Raw genomic sequence first — 13,819 nt, 5'->3', positions numbered from 1 at the left:
TCAAGAGTTGTAAATCAATTTTTATTTACTGGAAATACAATGTTATTAAACAGGCTTTAAAAGTACAATACTAAAAAGAGATGAAAAGAAAAATTCAACCATGAAAACCAAATAAGAACATATAACTTCAGCAAAACCTAAAAACTAAATAAAACAATAAAGAGCAAAACTTTAACCAAAACTTGAACAGAAAATGATTGAACATCAGCACCCTTTCACTGCATGTTAAGGAGTACAGACCTACAGCCTGTATCTCCTCTTGGACTGCTGTTGGAGGGGCAGTCACCTCAGTTGTTTCTCAAGAGGTGTTGCCAGAACAGGAAAGGGAACAACACCCTGAATCAGCTGGCTCACTGGCTTCCTCCCATTCACACCGTGTAAATGTACTGAGTGTAAGAAGATTCATTCAAGGTAGACTGTGGATGTTGGGGATGGAGTTCAGCAGGGGGCTCCTGAGGTGGAAACTCATTCTGCAGGAGGCTCTCTTCCTGGGATGTGGACATTTCAGCTCTTGCTGGAGTCGCTGAGTCCTAGGAGAGGAAGGCAGTTCTTAAGACACAGGCTTGGTGGAGACCTAAATGTCATCTGTCGGACTGCTGTCTCCCACTACCTCAACAGGACAGTTAACAATGATCTATTAACTGAAACCATTGCTGTTATATACATGTAGGGCAAAATGTCAAACAACACTCACAAACACATGGACTGGCAAGCTGTCACTCAGACTTCTATGCTTGCAAACCAAGAATTGGGCAATAGGAAGAGACCTCATTGGATTGCAAGAAGAAAGGAGAAGCCCACCTGCCCCCTAGATTAATGACCATGAGAAGCATTCATTTGATATGTGCATTTTGATTTTAACCCTGGAAGGTTCTTCCCACCTCTAGTCACATAACCCTTGCGTGACCTCTGTCCCAGGACCTAGATGCTGCTCAATGCTCTGCATACCATCCCACTTATCATGAACACATGCAGAAATGTGGCATGTTATTCATCTGTCACCCTTTCTAGACTTCAGATTAAAGCAGAGCAGCAAGGTCCACTTGCCAATGATTTAGTTTCTCACAAGAGGCTAACTTCCCAGAATATGTGTGTATAAAAAGGGCAATGAACAACTACATGCCAAGAGGTGGGTGACTGTTTGGGAGTGTGGATTAGAAAGGTGGTAGGGGAAAGCAAAGATGAATCCAATGGGGCAAATGGTGTCAGACAGTATTTGCTTGAGTGAGCTGCTTGTCCCTACCTGAATTTGTTGGGTCTCATGGTTGCTGGTCTGCTCCTGTTCGTCCATTCAGGTTCAAGTCAACCAAATATTTCTCAATGAGAGCCCAATCAATGTCTACTTCCTTGTTCTTCTGGTTCTGTGTGACAGGCATCTTAAGATTCTTCTCCATCAAGAGCTGGCTATGTAGGTTTCTGGAAAAAACCTCTGCATAGTAAGATCCTGCAGCCTCCTCCTCTCATTCTTATGTATAGGCTCAATAACCCCACCAGGACCCAGGCTCCCATGAAGACATAATACAATCCATCTCAATAAATCCATGACAGCTGCACAAACAGCAAACAGCCATTTCAGAGAAGAAGAAATCATTGCTGCAGTTGGAACACCAATAAGGGTCCATGTCTCTCCAAAAGAAAGAGAGATCTCCATCGATCATTGACCGCCCAATGCACTAGGACAACATCAATTAGTAGGGTGCAAATACCATCAGAGTAGATCAGCAGAACGAAAGGGAGGGCATCTATCCTTGTGTTATATCACACTCAGCTCTCTAAAACACTGCCTGATAACCAGACTCTCAGTAATGCATAATAACTATGTACAATCACTCTTCTACTGAGGCTTTTAAGGATGCCTGGACAATGCTGGGAGGGGTAACAGTGTCTTACGGATTTATGAAAACTGAGTCTATTATCCCAAGGCACACTGATGGCTAAAGGCAGAACGGGCAGAAGCAGAACTACAGACTCTCCAGTCCAGAAACCAAGGAATGCAGAAATTGCCATTCCACTGTTGACTTGCTAACTGGTACTTACGTAAAGTAGTCTATCCACTTATTGAGCTCCTGGATATTCTCTTGGGCCTCAATTATCCCCATCTCTAACTTATGCACAGAAGACAGGACCTGGTTCTTCGTTGATCTCAGTTGTTCATAGAATGGATTTTTCTTCTGGGTGGGCTTGGTCCTAGGAAGACAGAACTCTGTGAACATGGGCTTTTAGGAACACATTTCTCAGGCTGAGTGCTGGACTACCCCAGCCATGGAAAGCACATTCTGGATTCTATATAGTGGGATGATCTTCAGCTTTGAAAATTTGTTATCCTGGCCCAGGACAGCAGAAGCTAAGCATCAAGATGGAGGGTTCCCTGGCTCCCTGTGTTCATGCAGTAGGGTTGGATGTAGCAGTCTAACCAGCTATGCTCTCAAGAGCCTAGGCCCCAGGTCTTTGCCCACCAGAAACCTGTGATTACATTTTTCCTGTTTTCACAACTGGGGTGGTAAATCCGGAATAACTTATACCATAGAAACAGACCTTACACATAATCCTGGAGTTGTGATCAGACATCAGCACAGCTTTATAACATGCCCAAGGGATACAAGTGCATGGAAAACTGTGACCACATAGGCAAAGAACACTGTTAAATAAAGTGGGAGCTCTGAAACTTTAGCACAAACATCACCTTGAAATTGTTGTGAAGATGAATCCCCACACCAAAACACAGACCCCATAGCTTCCCAAGTTTGGGGGGAAAATTAAACTTACAAAAATCATGCACATGTAGGTACATGTGCACACACACAGTCTCACACACTTGAACACACTCACACACACACACACACACACACACACACACACACACACACAGGAGAAAAGGAAACAGAATGAGAGACACAGACAGAAACAGAGAGCACAATGCGATGCAAAAGAAATGTATGCAGCATTACTGTCTTGCAGTATAAGGCAACAAAGAGGAACAGGAATGAGCCTCAGGCCTTCTAGATATACAATGAGAAGGAAAATGTGGGAACAGGCCCCTCTAGATACTACGAGGAGCTTCTAAGCACTCAGGCACCTGCCAGGCAAGTATAAACACTCACCATACACTCAAATCACGTAGAACCTTACAAAGCCACATCCTGTCAAGTGCTTTCCAAATGCATGCTGGGAACTCACTCTCCACTGCCTCTATCCCTGAATTCTTCATTCAGAATACAAGTCCTTCTTTTCTACTGGAGGAAGCAGAAGAGTCCATTTCTCATCTCCCTCCTGACCAAGCTTCAGGTTCTGCCTCTCTGCTATGAAGCATTCATGGACATGTGTTTGGGCATAGGGACAATCTGGTGGTACAGCTTCATAAAACCCACCTCCTATAAAGGATATGATGAGGCTGACATTGAAGACCCCAGACTGACACCACAGGGTTTGGAGCAGTGCATACCTATTGTAATTGGAACTCTCTTTGAAATCGATCAGGTGATCTCTCTGCTCATTTCTCAGCTGGATGAGGAGGTGCAGCTCTGTGGTCAGCCTCTCTTTTTCCTTTTTGAACTCCTTCTTACTTAGGTCAGGTGCAGTGGATGATGTGTGTCTTCGAGCCCCTTTAGGTAGAAGAATACAAAAATACTTTCATGTGAGAATTCAAAGAGTGTAGGCAGACCACCAAAAGAGAGACAATGCCTGGAAACTATTGACACCAGAAAGAGTTTGTTCTGGGCTTGAGATGCCTCCACAGTGGGTCTCAGTTCTACCAGTACTCTAGAGAGACCAGGAGATGTAAACAGCCAGGTGTTTTCTCTGTCTCCCTAAATATGCTTATTATTACCAGAGAGATGTCTCCCTAAACAAGCTTATTATTACCAGAGAGATGTCTCCCTAAACAAGCTTATTATTACCAGAGAGATGTCTCCCTAAACAAGCTTATTATTACCAGAGAGACAGCTTACTCAGGATGATTATCAACTGAACAGAGTGCAATTTGGCTTCAGAGCCATCAGTCCCGTGGTTTCACAAGTCAGATGGTAAAATCACAATTCTCAAGTACTTTAGTGCTTGGAGATGCTCAGATCTCCTACCCAGTTATGCTAGGCCCAGGACTTGGGCTTCAAAAGTCATTCAGTGAGAGAACATGGTCAAAATACTATCAATTGCCCCTACTGAAACACCAAACACCAAAGAAGTAGCAATAGGATCCCTTCTCTGTCTGGGTGTCTCCACTCTGACAGGTCTGTGGTTACAATGTAGAAATGGCTGCCACTCACAACTGGTGATTAAGAAAGGTAAAGTGGGAACTGTCATGGACAGGATGTCAGAGTCATTCTGAGAACATGAGGTCATGGCCTTCAGCACAATTCTCTCCATTATACTACTCCCAAATAGCCACTGAAGTTAAAAAGCCCTGAGAGTGAAATACAGTCATGCCCTTCCCTAAAGGGGCATAGGTTAGACACTCTGTGACTCCTGATGGCCTCATTGTGTCGCCAGGTAATACACACAATACTCAGTGAATGTAAATACTTAAGAGTTCTTAGCATAACAGTTTTGGCCTTGCCAGCTCCTGCTTAGGGGATGGAGAAAGTAATGTTCTGAAATCCTTGATGTTCAAGAATTTTGATAATTATGGAAATTCTTTGCTACCCAGAGACTCCAGTTCCTGATCCCCATTACTAGAAAAGCCATCTCAGGCCACCCCTTCCAGGGAGCTCAACATCCACTTCCCAGGACTTACTCCAAATTCTCCAAGTCCACCTCCTTCGACCTTCATTACTCTCAGATGGAAGGCCAGCATCTTTCCTCCTGTCTCTGGCCTCTCTCCCATTCACATTGGCTCTCCCAAAAAGATTGCAGAGTCGAGCAAACATGTTCACCAACCTAGTGGCTAGACACTGAGTGAGAATCCTATATGAGCTTGTTGCTACAACACTGGTGACATCACAGGAGATGCCAAGAACTCTCCAGGAGACAATAGAGTTTCCAAGAAGAGATTGCTGATGTCATGGTCTACAGCCTTTGACTCCCTGCTTATGTTCATGTGTTTCAATACCAGAACACTTGTCAGAGGGCTTGATTTCTATTCTATAAAGGAGGGAACTTCACTGACTTCTGTTGCAGGATATTTGATTGCATTTTAAACCCCAAGATTGTACTATTTTCTGAAAACAAAAACAAAAACAAAAACAAACAAACAAACAAAAAACCCCAAACAAATAAAAACCCTTTTTATAATGTAGCTCATCCCTACCACAGATTTTAAATCAAGAGCTTTCTGTTTACTGTACCTTCTTGTCTGGCTCAGGTGTAGCACAGACCTTTATTGCAATACAAAGTCAACTCCATGTCAAGAGGCAGAAGAATTAACCAGTTGAGAGGGAATGAAAACAACTAAACCAATGGAAGGTCTTTAAGTTCAAGGATATTTAAGACAGTGTGGAGAGAGATAAAAAATGTGTTCCTTCTTAGAGGTCAGCAGGGTGCTTTTCCTGACTCTTTGAGCTGGCTCCTGAGTCTTCATTTGTAAAATGAAATGCGTTGCATATGTGTGTGTGTGTGTTTTTTAAATGTATTTATTAGTTATTCCATTCGATTACATCTCACATGATATACCACTTCCTGGTTACCCCTCCACCAATCCCTCAAGCCATATCTTCCCTCTCCTCCTCTCCTTCACCTGGATGAGGGTGCTGCTTCAACCCACTCACCCTTTCCTTCCCTACTGCCCTCTACACTAGGGCATCAAAACTCTCCACAACCAAGGGCCTCACCTCCCACTGCTTTCAGCAAGGCCATCCTCTGTTACAATGTACCTGGAGCTATAGATCCCTCCTTATACACTCCTGGGTTTGTAGTCTAGTCTCCGGGAACACTGGGTGGTCCTGTCAGCAGTTGTTGTTCTTCCAATAGAGTTGCAACCCCCCTCTGCACTTCCAGTTTTTCCCCAAGCTCCCTGAAGAAGTTCCATGAGCTCAGGCTAATGGTTGGTTCCAACTGTCAGTTGCTGGCCAGACCTCCCAAAGAACTGCCACTCCAGGTTCCTGTCTGCAAGCACCTCTTGACCACAGGAGCAGTGTCTGGTTTGGCTACTGCAGACAGGATGGATCCCCAGGTAGGGCAGTCCCTGGATGGCCCTTCCTTCAGTCTCTGCCTCATTTCTTGTCCCTGTTCTTCCTTTGCTCAGGAACATTTCTGGGTTAAAAACTTTGAGATGGGTGGGTGTAACCAACCCTTGACAGAGGGCAATATCGGGGTGGGGGTAGGCAGACGCACAGCTATCCTCTGGAGTTGGTCTCTACAGGTTTTATCTTCCCCTTCGCTGTGCATTTCTGCTAAAGTCATCCCCTTTGTGTCTTGGGAGCCTCATGATTCCCTGATGTCTGAGACCCACAAGAGGCTATCCTCTGTTCCTCACCCCCCAACCCCTACATATTTTTGTTCAATTTCCTGACCCTTTTTTTTCATACTCTTTTTTTCTTGGCCCTTTGTACCTGTCTCCCCTCCCTTTCAGTACCTTATACTTGCCCCCACCCCCTTATTTCCTTCCCTTCCTCTGTCTCTCCTAGGTCCCATTCTACCTCCATCTCATATGATTATCTGTTCTCCCCTTAATGAAGGACTGAAGCATCCATACTCTGGTCTTCCTTCTAAGCACCATATGTTTTGTGGGGTTGTATCATGAGCATTGTGATTTTTGGGTTAATATCCACTTATCAGTGAATACATACATGTGTGTTCTTTTGTGTCTGGTTTACCTCACTCAGGATGATATTTTCTAGTTTCCTTCCAATTGCCTTCGAATTGTATGAAGTCATTGTTTTTAATAGCTAACTAGTACTCCATTCTGTGAATGTACCACATTTTCTGTATCCATTCTTCTGTTGAGGGAAATCTGGGTTGTTTCCAGCTTCTGGCTATTTTACATAAGACTGCTACAAGCATACTGGAGCAGGAGTCCTTGTTATATGTTGGAATATTTTTTGGGTATATGCTTAGGAGAGGTATTGCTGGGTCTTTAGGTAAAACTATTTCCAACTTTCTCAGGAACCACCAGATTGATTTCCAAAGTGGTTTTACCAGCTTGCTGTCCTACCAGCAGTGGAGGAGTGTTTCTCTTTCTCCAGGGCCTGTTCAACATCTGCTGTCACTTACATATTTGATCTTAGCCAATATGACTTGTTTGAGGTGGAATCTCAAGGTTGTTTTCACTTGTATTTTCCTAATGACTAAGGATGTTGAACTTTTCTTTAAGTGTTTTTCAGCCATTTGTGATTCCTCTGTTGAGAATTCTCTGGCTCTGTATTCCACTTTTTAATAGGGTTATTTAGTTCTCTAGAGTCTAACGTCTTTAGTTCTTTGTATATTTTAGATATGAGACCTCTATCAGATGTAGAGTTGGTAAAGATCTTTTCGCAATCTGTGGATTCCCATTTTGTCCTATTGACAGTGTCCTTTGCCTTCCAGAAGCTTTTTAATTCTATGAGGTCCCATTTGTTGATAGTTGATCTTAAAACATAAACCATTGTTTTTCCATTCAGAAAGTTTCTCCTGTGCTCAAGTATTCCAGGGTCTTCCCCACTTTCTCTTCTATTCGATTCAGCAAATCTGGTTTTATGTGGAGATACTTGATCCACTTTGACTTGACCTTTGTACAAGGAGATAAGAATGGATCAATTTGCATTGTTCTTCATGCTGACTGCCAATTGAACTAGGATCATATGTTGAAAATGCTGTCTATTTTCCACTGGCTGGATTTAGCTCCTTTTTTAAAAGATCAAGTGACCATAGGTGTGTGGGTTCATCTCAGGGTCATCAGTTCTGTTCCAATTCTGTACCTGCCTGTCTCTGTACCAATACCATGCAGTTTTATTACTATTACTCTGTAATACAGCTTAAGGTCAGGGATGGTGTGATCCCCCCAGAATTTTCTTTATTGTTAAGAATATCTTTCGCAAGTGAAAGATCTGTATGACTAGAACTTCATATCCCTGAAGAAAGAAATTGAAGAAGAACTCAGAAGATGGAAAAATATCCCAAGCTCATGGGTCAGTGTAATTAACAGTAAAAATGGGCATCTTACTAAAAGCAGTCTACAGATTCAATGCAATCCCCATCAAAATTCCAACTCAACTCTTCATAGAGTTAGAAAGAGCAATTTGCCAATTCATTTGAAATAACAAAATCCCAAGAAAAATATACGAATTATTTTGGTTAGAGTCACACCAAATTTTTTAAAATTATTTGTAACTATTGTGAGAGTAATATTCAATGGAGTGATTGTCTTTCGAATTTTTAGAGGAAATCCACATGGCTCACTGACAGACATCCAAAGAAGTGACATATCATTTTTGTTTCGTTTGTCTTTACCTCTCTTCTTCATGAACTTTAACTGAAAAGCACAAGACAATCAATGCATATGAAAGAATTGTCCATTTCATGTTGATGATAAATTGAATCATGAAAAGTGTATGCATCCTCTTGCGGTTTTACCCATTGTAAAGAATATTAAATTATTTCTGTCAGGATGGCTATATTAGTTTAATGGACCTATTAGGAAAGGACCATCAATTACTTCTTTGTCATCAATACATTGGCTCCTTTTCACTAAGACCATTAGATTCTCAAGCTACTCAGATCTCCAAGCAGCCTTCTGGTAGATACATTCAAATAATGTTAAAATTATACTTTGAAAACATTTTTGAAAAAAAAATCCTTTCATCAAGAAACCTATAAATTTGAATCTTGAAAAAATCTATCGAATGTATTTGTTATCTATCATTTTTCCATCTATCTATCTATCTATCTATCTATCTATCTATCTATCTATCTATCTATTATCATTTTCTTTTTTATTGTTATTCACTGATACAACATCTACTTTTAGACACACTCATTTTATTACAGAAAATACCACATTATATATAGTCAAATCTATTTACTATTTCATTTCTGAGGTTGTGTTTAGATCTTGGCAATTGGGTAAAATGACACAGTGGGGATGGTGAGTAAACATCAATAGGACATGCCAATTTCATTTTTTTTTGGTATTTATTTTGGTGGTGGAGGGCTGGCCTTTATGTAAATTTTAATTTTGTTTTCTGAAGTACCTTTTTAGTGTTTTAAATTTTTTTGTAATTTTATTACCAGCACATGTGAATTTCATTTTGCTAGTGTATTGCAGCAGAATTTATCTAAAACATGAATTCATTATTTTGAAGTCAAGTTTTTCAAGATATAGAGGTAAGGTTTATAAACAACTAAGAAAAAAATAATTTCATAGCATTGCTTTGAAATATCTATGTAGTCTTATCAGAAAGCAGTTGGTAGCAAATATTTCTTCTGTCACATGAGGTATGCATACACATGTCAGTCTTACATCTTCTTGGTTATGGCTATTTTAACAAGTGTGAGATTAGAGTTCATTGGGGTTATTACTTATGTTTATCCAAGACACTGTATAATCTTTCATGGGTTTTCTGTATGTTTGTATGTTTTCTTTAGGAGGTGTGATGCCAATCCTATATACACAGATGCAGGCTTTATTATTAAAAAATAAATTACATGTTTGAATTAATGGTCAAATTTGAAGGTCTTGTGCTCTGTTGTGTACATCTTACTCTGCATAATATTCAGATACAAAACACATTTTTTCCTTTATCTTTTCATATTTTTTTCAATAGCTTGGGCATTTCATCGTGGAAGAGGGGGTAGAGCAATTCTAGCAGATTTTGCCTCCTTAAACTATTAGAAAAGTTACAGCAGTAAGCCTCAACAGCATGGCTGCCTATACATAATCTGAACAAGGACAACCGACAGATGTACTGCTGTCGAAGGGAGAAGAGTCAGGAGGCCTCAACCCTAGAGAAAGAATTCATGCCAACTAAGGGATGTTGAAAGTGAGAGAATGGCCTTTCAAGGGAATACAACACCAACTGGTTATTTAATGCCATGAAAACACATATAAAAAGTAACATCAGTTACTAGAGACTGATCAAGCTGTATTTATGTATTAAAGAATACCACCATTACCCCACACTAAGGCCAATAACAATTAACACAAAAAGAGCCCATGAATTTGAAAAAGAGTAGGTGTGAAGATGAAGTTTATGGAGGAAAGGGAAGGGGAGATATGATATACAATTACTTTATCATTTCAGGGTCATAAAAACTATATACAATAAAAAAGAATGAAGGGATTAATTTGGCTAGAAATTCAAAGGTGCAGTGCATCATCAAGGCAGAGAGGTCATGGACTCAGAAATCTCAGGCACTTGGCCACTCATGAAACTGTGGTCAGGAAGTAGTGACACCGAAATGATTTATTGTGTTTTGCTATCTTACTTCTCTTTTTTCAGTGTGGGATCCTATCTGATAAAGTCATTTCTCGCACAGTGAGAGGAGGTTAGTCTACCTTTTTTTTTCTTTTTTGTTTTCTCTAATGTATTTTATTCTATTTTTATTAGATATTTCCTTCATTTACATTGCAAATGCTATCCTGAAAGTTCCCCATACCCTCCCCACATCCCGTGCTGCTACCCACCCACTCCCACTTCTTGGCCCTGGCATTCCCCTGTCCTGGGGCATATAAAGTTTGTAAGACCAAGGGTCCTCTCTTCCCAATGATGGCCGACTAGGCCATCTTCTGCTACATATGCAGCTAGAGACACAAGCTCAGGGGGGTACTGGTTAGTTACCTGGGGATACATCCCACAAATCAGCCACCAAACCCAGACACTATTGCATATGTCAGCAAGATTTTTCTGAAAGGACCCTGATATAGCTGTATCGTGTGAGTCTATGCCAGTGCCTGGAAAATACAGAAGTAGATGCTCACAGTCATCTATAGGATGGAACACAGGGCCCCCAGTGGAGGAGCTAGAGAAAGTACCCAAGGAGCTGAAGCGGTCTACAACCCTATAGGTGGAACAACAACATGAACTAACCAGGTTAGTCTATCTTAATTAACCTAATCCTTATAACCTATTACAGATTAGTCTTATATCTTTACTTCAAGGTGATTCTATATCATATTATATTTTCAGGTAATATAAACATTCCTATTTATAATATCTAATTTATAATACTTTACAACTACTACAAGTAAATTTGAAATAGCTTTTCTGGAAGAAAGATGCTAAGAACTTCACTTCTCATTTTTATAATGTAATTCTTTCCTTCAATCAGTAGTCCTGATTACTTAGCTTCATTCTCTGCTCCCTGAAAAACTGTACACCAGCTCCCTCTATTTTACACCTCATAGACTTATTGATAATTGATTTAGAAACCGTAAAACACCATGGCCATTGTTCAGTCAATGTCCAGTCATATTTGTCTGCAGTTAGAATGAGAGAAAAGAAATCTGAAACCTGTGATCTCAATTTTCTTATTGTCTTGGTAGATTATTATATCACACTTGTCTCTTGACATTTGTTGAAACATCTCAACCAAAAATAAATGGTCTGCTGTACATACACCAGTAATAGTGTTACTTACTAGTTCACATTTAAAAGAAAGCAAACAAATATCCAGAACTAAAGCATTTTAATGTCTGTACTAATATTCTATGGATGGCAAAATAAATATTTATATGAATGGTAAAAATGAAAGTTACTGTCCAATGACAGAGGGCCTTAATCCAGTAAAAATTTTACATTGTTTTTAATTTTCAAATTCCGGAATTATTTATAATAAAACAGACAAGAAATTCCTTATACATAGTACCTTAGTTACATTTTTCAATTCTGTGAAGAGACATTATGATCAAGCAACTTTTCAAAAAAAAGTGTTTATTGGAATTTAGAGTTTAGAAGCAGGATCCATGATCATCATATTGGAGGAGATGACACCAGCCACATAGGCATGGTATTACAGAAGTAGCTAGTAATTTACATCTTATCTGCAAGTAGGAGGGAGAAAGAGAGAGACAGAGACAGAGAGACAGGAGACAGAGAATGACAGAGAGACACAGAAAGAGACAAAGAGTGGACCACAGAAGAGAGACAGACAGAGACAGGTAGAGACAGAGAAAACCACAGAAGACACACTAACTTGCAGAAAGAGAGAGAGAGAGAGAGAGAGAGAGAGAGAGAGAGAGAGAGAGAGAGAGAAGCTAACAGAGCATAATGTGTTTTTTTGAAACTTCAAAGCTCACTGCCAGTGACATATGTCCTCCAACAAAGCCACAACTCTTTCCCACAGGGTCCCACTAACTGGGTCCATTGTTCAAATGTATGAATCTATGGGGCCATTATTATTCACACCACCATAGATAGGAACCCCACTTAATACCTTGATATTTTTGTTTTGTTTACAGCTGATTGAAACAAAAATTGACAATGACCTCAAAGCCTAGTCTTCAGAAGCAGGTGTTTTGAATTTGATATGTTGTTTTCCAAAAGATCTGTTAAGCATTGACATTTTTAATAAGGATGAGGTCTGAAAATTATAGATGACAATATGTAATATTGAAAAATAATTTAGTAAAACTGTGCATGGGAAAATGAAAGATATATAGAGAAACTAGTGAACAGAATCTATGAGACACAGAAGTAAAGAAGCAGAGTCTTAATGGTAGAAAAAAAGGAGCATAATATTGTTTAGAATTGTAAGGGAAATGGTAATAAATGAAATAAAATGAGAAAATATGCTCTAAAATTTAAGTAGAAAGAAACAGACAACTGAAGTTGATATGCTTGTAGGCTCCCAATGTATCAATGTAAACATGATCTGATAATTAAAGCTGCTATTGACATCTTGGACCCATTAGATTCTCCATGACTCTGAAATGGATATCTTTGAGATAATTTCTTCCTTTCCCTATTGAGACAAATATAATTGATGTGTGAGGCTAAATTCATACTGAAAACCGTTTATTTTGTCATATAGCAAAGGGTGGAAAGTCAGATCCTAAATTTTCCAGTCTGACCTAACCCAGTAGTAACTGTGAAGCTCTGTTCTGGTGACTGCATTTTAAGAGGAAATCTGCTGCAAGGGCTTCTGGAAAAGCCTTTTATACTTCAGATGAAAATGGAAAAATTCATCTGGAGAACTTTCCTACCTACTTTACTCTTTTCAGGCATGGTTTTTGGCGAGGGAACAGCCACCCTAGGCTCATAGAACCTTAAGTTAATATGCCTATGAAAGTAAAGCTGAAATGCAGATAGAACCACAACCTAATGTCATCTCTCTCTCCCTCTCTCTCTCTCTCACACACTCTCTCTCTCTCTCTCCCTCTCTCCTCCCCTCCCGCCCTCCCTCCCTCTCTCTCTTGTATATATATATATAAATATATGTGTGTGTGTATATATATATATATATATATTTTTTTTTTTTCTTCCCCGAGACAGGGTTTCTCTGTATAGCCCTGGCTGTTCTGGAACTCACTTTGTAGACCAGGCTGGCTTCGAACTCAATAATCCGCCTGCCTCTGCCTCACAAGTGCTGTGATTAAAGGCATGTGCCACCACGCCCGGCTCTATATTTTACTTTTATATATATACTTTTTACTTATATATATATTTTATATAGCATTGGATCATCAGATATTCATGTTCTGTAGTACCAGGAAGCATTTGTGAACTCTGAAAGACCAATCAGGAGAGGATCTGATACAATCACACAAGAGTCTTCATATATATATATATATATATATATATATATATATATATATATATATATATATACATATATGCATATATATGACTTTTATATATTGTATATATATATATAAATTTTATATAGTTTATAATGACTTTTATATATTTTATAATGAGATGATATATCTCATTATATACATATATGACAGAGAGAGTGATAGACATAGATATAC

At 39.5% G+C, this 13,819-nt stretch overlaps 1 long non-coding RNA gene and 1 pseudogene across 4 annotated transcripts in view; one reads left to right on the top strand and one right to left on the bottom strand.

The window, feature by feature from the left end:
- On the bottom strand, window positions 1-4,946 carry Gm6465 (annotated as a pseudogene).
- An 801-nt stretch (window positions 4,947-5,747) lies between these two features.
- The window catches only part of Gm43132, a 67,119-nt gene continuing 59,047 nt past the window's right edge, over window positions 5,748-13,819 (top strand). For all 4 annotated transcript variants that reach the window (XR_003955856.1, XR_003955859.1, XR_003955855.1 and 1 more), the window contains exons 1-2: window positions 5,748-6,103; window positions 10,347-10,392. This is a non-coding gene — a long non-coding RNA (predicted gene 43132). The remainder of the gene's footprint in view (window positions 6,104-10,346; window positions 10,393-13,819) is intronic.

Source organism: Mus musculus, chromosome 5 (genome assembly GCF_000001635.26).
Source record: "Mus musculus strain C57BL/6J chromosome 5, GRCm38.p6 C57BL/6J".
Classification (NCBI taxonomy): domain Eukaryota; kingdom Metazoa; phylum Chordata; class Mammalia; order Rodentia; family Muridae; genus Mus; species Mus musculus.
Note: the sequence above shows the minus strand (reverse complement) of the source record. Positions and strands in the feature narration are given on the sequence as shown.